Genomic DNA, 10,355 nt, shown 5'->3' on the forward strand with positions numbered 1-10,355 from the left:
TTGTTCACCTCATAGTTTAGCAGTTGAAAGTCTAAGCTGAGTCACCCTCTCTGATTCTGTGTCCAATGAGGGCCTAATGACAGATGACATCATGAGTGGGATGTGTACAAGCAGGAGATCACATTCCAAGACAGGAAGCCAGATAGCAATTCAGGGGTTGAGTTTGATTTTATGACAACTTTTCTCTGGAGAGAACTACCTCAGGGTCTCAAGAGAACTGTTGTAATTTATTCTGATGCCTGGATCTCAAGCAGATATCCAATTAGCTCCCACCTCTTAAATGTCCATACCACCTTCCAATATCACAACACTAGGGAACAATTTTCTAACACATGAACCCTTGGGGGAACAAACTACATTGACACCAAAGCACATAATTACTCGTTGTTGTAATTAAGTAGCAAACATATACTGTTAGAATATTTTCAGTGTACCCTACAAAATTAAGTATAGTCCTCCTGCTGTACATTCAGCTATAGAGTTTTCAACCTACCAAACAGCAGGTTTGCACGCCTTGACCTGAATCTCCCATTTCTTCCTGTTTCTCACATTGGTAACTACCATTCTGCTCTATGTTCTTATGTATTTGATGTTTTCTTAAATTATACAAATGAGTCAGATCATGAGTATATTTTTTCTGTGTCTGACGTATTTCAATAAGCATGATGTCTTCCATGGTCATCTATTTTGTCATAAATAGCAGTACTCTAGCTCCTTTCTTTAAAGCGGAGTAACATTCCATTGATTGATATGTATCACAATTTGTTTTATGGTGTATGCTTTAGTTACGTGGCACGACATTTTGCTATGCCTAGTGAAATAGTTATTACAGGGCAGCCTATTATGTTATCTATCATCTCACACAGTTGTCTTTTCTTTCTTTTTTGGTACCATCACTCATTTATCTGTTGATGGACACTTATATTGTTTACATAGTTTGACTGTTTTGAATAATTTTGCAATGAACATGTTAACACAGACCTTCACAAAGTACTGATTTCATATTCTTTGCGTATATGCCTTGCAGAGGGATTTCTGGGTCACATGGTAAAATATTCTATAATACAGTGATTTTTAAAATTAATTGTAAAAATATTTATTATGAAGAAAACAGATTTCATGTATTTCATAGCTACAGTTCTAAGGTGATAAGTATACTTCTATCCTTCCCCTTCTCCCTCCCTCAGTCATTGTCCTCTCTCCCTCCCTCCCTTCCTTCCTTTCCTCCTTCCTTCCTTCCTTCCTTTTTTATATTTTCACAAGAAATAATTTCAATCTGTTCTATAATCACATGCTTAGTTCACCACTAACCATAGTATTCAGCAAGATCACAGTTCCACAGGAATATAAACAAGGGCTAAAAGTAGCAGTCACATCACAAGATGTCTGTCTCATTATTATACATTATTTTGCATTCCATATTAACTGCAACATATCAGAGAAAACAATATTTATCTTTTGGAGACTGGCTTATTTCTCTAAGCATAATTGGTTCCATTTGCATCCATTTTATTGCAAAATACAGGATTTCATTCTTTTTTGTGGCTGAATAGTATTCTGTAGTGTATAAATACTACATTTTCTTTATCCAGTCATCAGTAAATGAACATCTGGGCTGAATACATATCTTAGCTATTGTGAATTGAGCTGCAGTGAACATGTGGGTACAGATAACCCTTTTATATGCTGATTTCATTTCCTTTTGATAAATTCCCAAGAGCAGAATGGCTGGGACATTTACTGGATCTATTCTCAGATTTCTGAGGAATCTCCTTACTGACTTCCATAATGGTTTGTAATAGTTTACATTCCTACCAACAGTAATAGGGTGATGTTATCAGAGTTAATTGTGATTTGTATCTCTTTTTGACAGTAAATTGCAATTTTTGTTATATTTTGTACTTTTTTCTTTTTTATTCTCTACTAATAAATTTTGACTCCAGATCATTTTAGTATTTCTGTCTTTGATAATATTACCCTTACCTCATTTATATTAGATTCTAAGAGGTAATAAGTCCATTGTTAAGAACTATTAAAACTTGAGGGGTGGGCATTTGGCATAATGATTAAGATGCTACTTGGGACATCCACAAATGTCTAATTATTAACTCCATACGTACCCAGGGTATGTGAGTTTATTTTAGAATCAGTTAAGGTGTTTTGATTGAAGAATCATGATTTCTGTTGGAATAAAGGTATAAGTCATTTAACTGCATTTTATTAAATTTCACAAATATTTTTATTTTTATGAATTGATGGCTTGTGATAACTTTGTGTTGCATGAGCCTGTAGACATTGTTTTGCCAACAGCACATGCTTACTTCATGACTGGATGATATAACAGTAATTCCCACAGCATTTAAGATATTTTCAGTATTATTGCATCTGCTGTGATGATATGTGATCAATAGTAGTTTTTTTAAGAGTTTCTTTCTGTATTTTTGTTTATTTGAAAGGCTAGGAGAGATAGATTTCTCATCCACAAGATCGCTCTCTAAATGCACACAAATAATAAGAAAGCAAAATAGCATTATTGCTGCTATAGAAAAAGTTTTAGTAGCCTAAATAGATCAAAATAGCACAGCATTCCCTTAAGCCAAAGCCTAATCCAGAGTAATTCTTCAATTCTATGAAGGCTGTAAGAAGTAAGGAAGCTGTAGAAGAAAAGTTTGAAACTAACAGAAGATGGTCCTGGAGGTGTAAGGAAATAATCTGTTTTCATAATAAAACTGTGCAAGATGAAGCAACAACTGATGTAGAAGCTGCAGCAAGTTACCTAAAAGATCTGCTAAGATGATTGATGAAGGTGGCTACACTAAAGAACAAATATTCAATGTAGAAAAAAAATTTTTATATTGGAAGATGTCACCTAAGACTTTCACAGCTGCAGAGGAGAAATCAGTGTGTGGCTTTTTAGAGGACAAGAGACTCTCTTACTAGATTCTAAAGCAACTAGTAACTTTAAGCTGATGTCCATACTTGTTAACCATTCTGGAAAAAATGGAATGAAAAAGCCTGAATGAGAGCACATCTGTTGACAGCATGGTTTACTGACTATTTTTTTTAAAGATTTATTTATTTATTTGAAAGGCAGAGTTAAACAGAGACAAAGAGAGAGAGAGAGAGAGAGAGAGAGAGAGAGAGAGAGAGGTGTTCCATCCGATGGTTCACTCCCCAGATGGCTGCAACAGTAGGAGCTGCGTTGATCTGAAGCCAGGAGCTAGGAGTTTCTTTAAGGTCTTCCACATGGGTGCAGGGGCCCAAGGACTTGGGCCATCTACCACTGCTTTCCAGGACATAGAAAGGGGCTGCATAGGAATTGGAGCAGCCTGGACTCGAACTGACACCCATATGGGATGTCAGCACTGCAGGACACAGCTTTACCGGCTACGCCACAGCACCAGCCCCATGTTTACTGAATATTTTAAACCCACTGTTGAGAACTACTGCTCAAAACAAACTACTTCTTTCAAAATATTACTGTTCAGTGGCAATGTGGCTGGTTATCCAAGAGCTTCGATAGAGCTGTGCAATGAGATTAATTCCATTTTCATGCCTGGTAACACAACTTCCATTCTGCAGCCTGTGGATCAAGGAGTAATTTTGACTTTTAAGCCTTATGTAAGAAATACATTTCAGAAGGCTATACCTATCATATCTTTCATTCCTTATGGAACTGGAAAAATTATATAGAAAAACTTCAGGAAAGGTTTTGCCATTCTAAATGCCACTAAGAACATGTATGATTCATGAAAGGAGGTCAAATTATCAATACTAATAGAACTGTGAAAGAAGTTGATGTCAAAACTCTTTAAGGGGTTCAGATTTCAGTGGATAAAGTAACTGCAAATGTGGTATAAATCACAAGAAAACTTGACTTATAAGTGAAGTGTGAAGATACAACTGAATTTCAAGAATCTAATGATAAAATTTTAATGGATGAAAGTTGCATCTTATGAATTAGCAAAAGATGCTTTCTTGAGAAGGAACCTACTCCTAGTGAAGATGCTGTGAAAATTGTTGAAATAATTTAGGATGGTATATAAACTTCATTCTTAAAGTAGCAACAAGGTTTAAGAAGATTGACTCCAATTTTGAAGGAAGTTCTACTGTGGGTAAGATGATATCAAACAGCATCAAATGCTACAGAGGAATTTCTATGAAAGGAAGAGCCATTCAACAAGACAAAACTTCATTCTTGCCTTATTTTAAGAAATTGCCACAGCCACCCTACCTCTCAGCAACTAAGATCAGTAAGTTACCATCAACACTGAATCAAGACCCTCTGCCCACTAAAACTATATTAAAACCAGCTGAAGGCTAGGATGATCACTCTAATGTGTTTAGCAGTAACATTTTTAAAATGTAAGGTGTGTACATTGTATTTTGTTTTTATGTATCTTTTCATCTTATTTGAAAGGCAGAGAGAGACAGAGAGCATCTTTTATCTGCAGGTATACACGAAAAATGCCTGCAACAGTCAGGGACAGGCCAGATAGAAGCCAGGAACCTAGCTCCAGATCTCTCACAGAGTTGACAGGGAACCAAGTATTTGAGATATCACTTCCTGCTTCCCAGGATGTGCACAAAGCACTCCAATATAGGATGTGGGCACCCCAAGTCTTTACTACTGTGCCAAATTCCTACTTTCATTTTTTTTTGTGGGAGATTGTGGAAGCATAATTCTGTTGCATTTTTGATAGACTATATATGTTCCAAACTATAGTACATTTCAGATAAAAGATAGCTTTTATCTACTCTTGGAAACAAAATATTCATATGACTTGTTTTATTGTGATATTCATTCTAGTGTGGTGGTCTGAAACTAAACCTGCAATGTCTCTGAGTTATTATTTAATTAAATTCTGCAATTTAACTGATGTATACCTTAATTATAATTGTGCTTCAGAGTGAAGTGAATGATTACGTGGTGTCCTTAAATTCATAACTGGGAATCTTATTTTCAGTCAATTATTTATCTCTCCTTTCTAAATAGTTGTGTCTCTTTTTTTGAATATTGCATCTTATTTTTCTGTTGTTCAAAAAAAAAATAGCAAGAGTAAAGGAGAGGAGAGGGGAAGAGACGTGAGAAGAGAGGAGCTGAGAAGAGTGCAAAGAAGGCAAAAGTAGAGAGAAATAAGAGAAGAGGTTTGTTTGATGGTATTCTTTCAAACTTGAAGAGTTCATTTGAATTGCAGCACAGTGCCAACCATGCCCTTACAACATATTTCCTTACTCAAGAGTCAGCTTCAGTTGTGAAAATACATCAATTTATTTTCCCCTTTGAGGTCAACTTGTTACAGATAGAACAGCCCCATCAGTGTGTTTATACTGAAATGGGTTTTTGAGCTGTACAGGAGTATAGGTGGTAATACATTGCATGATTACATTTAATTTATATTTCAATTCTAACTCTCTTGAGCCCTGGTTCTGCTTTCTCATTTTCCTTTCTCGTGACAGTGCTGCATCGGGTGATGACTGTAGATTTTCATCAGTAACTCTCACATCCCTATTCAGGTTGGTAGGCTACAGCAGCCTCTTCTCTAGACTGTTTTCTTTATGTTTGATTTTGGAAATTTTGATGATTTCTTTTTCCCATGCTCACCTTATTTTACCCCAGAAGCATAAGATTATTTGAAATTTTATTTGCCACTAAACAGCCTTAGCAAGTATAATGATTTAATTCATTTAAATTGTGTTATATTAAACCTTAATATCCATATCTTCCACTGTCATATTCCATGTGCTGAGAAAATTGCTTTTATTTTCTCAAAATCAGTAAGAACACTGCTGTGTTTGTTAGTTATAGAAGAAAGAAAAGCTGAAATCTGATCTATAATAAAGCTCTCATCATTGACAAAGTTGAATTTTTAGAACATTTATTAGTCACTTTGACATGTCTGTTTACCAAGATTTTATACCTTCTTACATTTAAGCAACATCTGCAAGTCTGAAATACTATTTTTTACACATGTTCCTTTTTATTCTCAGATGAAGATCTTCCTGCAACTTAAACAATCACACTATCCCTATGAATGATTGCATACTTACTTATAATTAGGAAATTAAACTATAAAATTATAGGATTAAAAAAGGTTATTCAAAGTGATGTAAAATGAATAACATGTTTTAAAAAATCAGGTGTAATGATGCTTAGAATATCTATAAATGCCAAATTTTTTAAATGCCTAAATTTACTAAGTGCATTCTAAGCCACAGGTTTCTTCATTAAAGTCATGCCAATAGATAATTGCTAAGATGTTGCTTTGTTCCCAGAAATGTCTTAACTGCTCTGTCCTTGTCCTTTTCGTTCTATTTGATTAATAGATCTTGAACCAGTTTTCTTCTCTGTCTTTCCCACCACTAACCTCGTTCACAGCTTCATTCATCATCTTTCATTTCTATGCCCATAGAACTGCAGGATAGTCCAATCCTAATCTGTACTTCATTGATGACTCTTTGATGCAAATCTACTCGTATTATTCTCTTTCTGTAAAGCTTAGTGTCACCCTATTGTCCTCAGTTCAGCATAGAAATTTCTTACCACATTGTACTCGGCATCTATTGAGTCTGTCCTCTTCATCTTTTGCAGCTCCTTTTACCAACACATCTCCCATGCATGTTCATTTAGGAGGAAATTATATTTTATAGTGTTCACTTAGAACTGTCACCACAGTATTTCTCAAAAAAATGAGTACCAATCCAAACTACACCTATAAAGCTCACCTAAGAACCGAACCTAGAGTGGAGCACCTTTTATCAATGATGGTTGGAGCTGAGACAATGTAAGAATGGTGACCTAAAGGAAATGACAGGAATACCTGCTGTTGAGATTCCAGGGACTCTGTTCCTATATATATCTTATAATGTTGCTATAGAGTTTTACCTTTGATTATGTGATTTCATTCAAATAAGTTCTTTCAATTTTTAAAAAGTGAGCCAAAGTTTAATTTTGTTGCTTTCCAGGATATTTATTGACAGATTCCCCCCTAACTCTTCAGCCTCATCTCTTGACATTTCTTACCTTGAAGCTGAGACTTGTTGAATTCTCTGTCCTTTACTAATTCACTATCATTTCATTTGGCAATAGACCTTTGCTTATGTCTCCTTTTCATGGAAGCCCTAATCCTCTTATTTGTATTTCCCTAATTCCAGTACATCCTCTGGAACTCAACTTCAGTGTCTTTAGAAAGACTCCCTTAATACCCAAGATACTTCTACTCTGATATCCTATTGCACATTTACTATTGTTGTTTTACTGCTATGAAAAAGTAAATTCAGTTAGTGTAGTATATATGCCTTATGCTTGTTATAATCATGGTGACTAGCTCAATGCCTATTATATTAAAATAAGTGTTTTTGAATAATGAATGTAAGAAAAACCCATCCAACTCTACAAGACACTATATAATCATGCTGCAAACTGAATATAGTTAAGGTACAGGAATTTAGTCCTCTGGCTACTTTAAAAAGAAGGGAAAGAGATCAGCTTAAGGTCAGGTGACCAAGGAAGCCTTGAGGAAGCACTTGGATCTTCATTTGGTCTGTTACTTGACAGAATCTAACAATCACTTTTCTGCAGTGAGGAGGATTTTTTCTTCTCAGTATTGCAAATTTTGTTTTAAAATGGCACTTGTGGAATCTAGGTAGCATTTCATCACTGTGTAAATAGGCTGACAAATAAATCTTATCTTATGTCAATTCTGAGTTTTAGTGGGGTAATGAGGTCTCATCTAGCTTCGGCTGGAATAAGTATGGTGATGGATCAGCAATGTCTGCCCAGGAAGAGAAATGAGGGAGTATAAACATGAGTGATAGGTATTTTCCATTCATATGCTGATGTAAAACATTATTCTCTAGTTGCCTATTTGAATTAAATTATTCCAGAAATTTTTCAAGGATATATACATAATACTAGTTTGAAGAACTGATCTATAGAAAGGTGACTGAGAAATCTATAGAAAGTTGATATAAACTTAGAGAAACAGGCCAAACACTAATTTGCTTTGCAGATGTGAAAGTCAAGGGCTGGGGTGGGTAAAAGTTTTTGGCCATGAATTCTCAGCAATTAATCATTACTAAAAAGTTTTTTTTTTTTTCTATTTGCTGGCCTAGAGTTTTTAGCTTATATTTTCAAATTTAAGTTATCTTTAGTCAATTAATAAAAGTGATTTGCCTTGATTTGCTCAATTTACTTAAATCTCTTTTTTTTTTTTTGTTCATAACATTTGTTTATTTATTTCAAAGGCAGAGTTACAGAGACAGAGAAAGAGAGAGAGATCGTCCATCTACTGGTTCATTCACTCCCCAAATGGCCACAGTGCATAGGTCTAGAGCAGGCAGAAGCCTGGAACCAAGAACTCCATCTGGTTCCCCGACATGAATAGCAGGGACATGTATGTCATCTTTTCCTGTTTTCCTAGGACCATTAACAGGGAGCTGTATTGGAAGTAGAGCAGCCAGGACTTGAGCTTGTACTCATGAATTCCAGGCAAGGCTTAAACTGCTGTGCCACACATTGGCACCACAATCCCTTCTATTTTAAATTAATAAAATATGATTAATTGGGTCACATGAAAACTAAACACCTGGAACTCAATGAGAAATTAATAAGTACTATATAATATTTCCATTGTAGCATTTTGGTGCAGAGATAACATTTAAGTGATTAAATTTGCAAATTCCTTGAAATAATCTGTATCTGTTTTTAAGGTTTGGTAAAATCCACTATGGGAACTGGCATGGCACAGTGAGTTAAGCCATCAGCTGTGATGCTGGCATACCATATGAACACTGGGTTGAGTTCCAGCTGCTCCACTTCTGATCTAGCACTGCACTAATACACCTGGGAAAGTATCACAAGATGGCCCAACTGTTTGGGCCCCTGCACCCATGTGGGAGTCCCAGATGGGTTTCCAGGCTCCTGGCTTTGGCCTGGCCCAACCCAGGCTATTGTAGTCATTTTGGGAATGAACCAGTAGATTGAATCTTTCTTTCTGTCTCTCCCTCATTTCTTTAACTCTTTCAAATAAACAAATATATCTTTAAAAAGATCAGTGGTGTTTCACGAGTAGGGCCACGTGTTATAAAGGGCTACTAGTTCCATTTTTACTTTACCAGCAAAGCCTTTTTCTTTTCTTCACACAGTACAGGGATGAAGATAGCTTAAAGATTCTAGTAGGACTTGAATCATGAAAAGATGTAAAGAGGAGAATTGGAGGACCGAAGGAAATGTGAGGAAGAAGGAAACATGGAAGAGAAACCAATGTATTATATATGATAGTTAAAACAAGATTTTTTCTAACTCTACCTCTTTTGTAGGTTGGTTTCTTTTTGAAAGTTAACTTTTCATTTCTCAACACAAACAACATGTTATCACATTTTATTTATAAAAATAGAGGTGGCAACAGCAGCAGAATTGGCCTTGAATACAACACTCTTAAGATAAATTTATTATTATTAATAAAATAATCAGTGACAAGCAGAGGTAGAAAGTACAGATTTTTTATTATATGTCAGGCACTGAGCTAATTGATTCATCCTCATTACTTCATTACTTTCTTTACTCATCATTATATGAGAAAAATTACCCCCGTTTTATAGACAGTGAGAGCGACGTTTGCAAGATGTACTTCTCCAAAGTTATGAAAGTGACATTCATGTGTAAAACCATAAATCCTCTGTCTCTAAAGTCAATTCCTTTAGTCATTACAATAGACTATATTAGCTACTTACCTCTTTTTTTTTTTTTTTTTATTGCGATTGTCACACAGAAAGCAACATCCTGCACCTTTGCTGTTTCACTGAGCCCTGAACAAATGGCAGGTCCTTGGGAAACTCTCCAGCCCCTTATCGTGTCCTGGCTGGGTGCACTCCAGGTGCACCATTTGGCTGGGCCACTTTATCTGTGAGGCCTTCTGCACAGAAGATCCTTCCTCTATCTTGTCAGCTGTTACTTCTATATCTTGGAAACCTTAGCTGACTTCCTAGGTTCTTTGACTCCAGGGCTGCTCGGTCCACTGTAGCAGAGCCAGAGTGTTTGTCCTTACCTTCATCATATTATGTAAGATAAGTTATTGAAGCTCTTGACTAACTTTTCACTTTCTTTTTTTTTTTATTTTTATTTTTTTATTTTTGACAGGCAGAGTGGACAGTGAGAGAGAGACAGAGAGAAAGGTCTTCCTTTTGCCGTTGATTCACCCTCCAATGGCCGCCGCGGTAGTGCGCTGCGGCCAGCACACCGCGCTGATCCGATGGCAGGAGCCAGGTGTTTATCCTGGTCTCCCATGGGGTGCAGAGCCCAAGGACTTGGGCCATCCTCCACTGCACTCCCTGGCCACAGCAGAGAGCTGGCC

Source organism: Lepus europaeus, chromosome 4 (genome assembly GCF_033115175.1).
Source record: "Lepus europaeus isolate LE1 chromosome 4, mLepTim1.pri, whole genome shotgun sequence".
In the NCBI taxonomy this organism is placed as follows: Eukaryota; Metazoa; Chordata; class Mammalia; order Lagomorpha; family Leporidae; genus Lepus; species Lepus europaeus.